This window comes from Neophocaena asiaeorientalis, unplaced genomic scaffold (genome assembly GCF_003031525.2).
Source record: "Neophocaena asiaeorientalis asiaeorientalis breed wild unplaced genomic scaffold, Neophocaena_asiaeorientalis_V1.1 scaffold256, whole genome shotgun sequence".
Taxonomy (NCBI): Eukaryota; Metazoa; Chordata; class Mammalia; order Artiodactyla; family Phocoenidae; genus Neophocaena; species Neophocaena asiaeorientalis.
In genome coordinates this window covers 4,102,386-4,103,825 of record NW_020185324.1, presented here as the reverse complement: position 1 = coordinate 4,103,825, position 1,440 = coordinate 4,102,386, and positions in this window count along the sequence as shown.

The following is a 1,440-nucleotide window of genomic DNA, read 5'->3' as shown; positions in this document are numbered from 1 at the left end:
GCATTAGAGGCTATTCGATACCAACGGGTGTTCGAGATAGCCAGTTGTGTGCTAACAACATCCATCACCAACGTTAACCCATTCGTCTATCTCAATACACCCGGAAGCAGCAAGACCCACAGATACAGCAGGTTGTTAGGTAACCGGGGACCAGGACGAGGCAAGTAACAGGACAAGGGTTGAGCTCACATCCTGGTTTCGTCAACTTTAAATAGGGATGAGCACTTCACGCGAGGGCAGAGGATGACAGGCACTAGGAACTAACTGGGTGCTATGTCAGGTGTAAGTTACCCCACCTCCCAACGCCTTTCCCGGAGGGGGGCCGCCATGCGTTTTCGAGTCCCCGGAGAGGGCGATTTCTTGCTCCTTAGTTGCGCTTACTCCCCGCCCTGTAGATAGGGAGTCAGGACTTCGCCTCTTCGCTCCGGAGTGAGGGCCGAACAAGCTCGGACCTTCCCGGTGCGCGCCACGCCGCGGCGGGACCGCGGGAGGCCTGCGCGCTGCCCATACGCGCCCCGCGCTCGCCTGCTCTAAGATGGCGGCGGAGGCAGCACGCTCACACCCCGCCGCCCGCCCGCCTCCGAATCGCGGCCTCAGGAGGCGGGAGCAGGCCGGGACGCGGAAAGCAGGAGCGCAAAGGCGGTGCGGACCGTCCATTCCAGCACGTTCCCCGCCGCCATCAAGCGTCTCGACATGCTAGAAGCCCGCAGACGAATACGACCGGGAACACCACCGGCGCCTCAGAAACAGGGCGGGTGGGGGGCGCGAGCAAGGGGAAAAGGAAAAAAGAAAAAAAGAGAGCGGCGGCACATCCGGGACCCTCCGCCCGCCCCGCCCCGGAAATGACGTTTCTGTCGGGGCGGGGCCACTCTTCAAAGTGGATTCTTCCTCTGCTGTAGCTGGTCGTTTAGACAAGGTGTCTGGAATCGCCCTCGACACCCCCTCTCATGGGTTAGCTGTTACCTTCTCCCGGCTCTGAGGCTTTTGGGCACTGAGCTGGTTGCTGCGACTGGCAGCTCTCGTTTCACAGAAAGTATACCTCGCACCACGGCCCTCAATTCCTCCGCCAGCCTCGCCAGGGCGTGTAGTACCGTACCTCCGAGGGGACCCTGGGGTGACCTCAGCCCCTGCCAAACTTAGCGCGTCCCTTCGGAACCCTTCCTCGGAACCCCGGCCTCGCGCCCAGCCCAACCCGGTTCGGGGGCTGTCAGTCACGGTACTGAGCCCGCCCCTTCCGGCCGCTAGCCGGGCCCGCCTCCTCTCCTCTTCCCTCCCCCTCCCCTCCCCGTGTGAGTGTCTCCCTCTCCCTCTCGCTCCCTCTCTCTCTCCCTCTCTCTCTCTTTTGTGAGTTATAGCAACCGTTGCCTTGTGAATCAAGCGCCATAGTCACCGTAGTCCTGGCGACTGTTACCCATCAACAACAACTACTCCTCTCCTCCT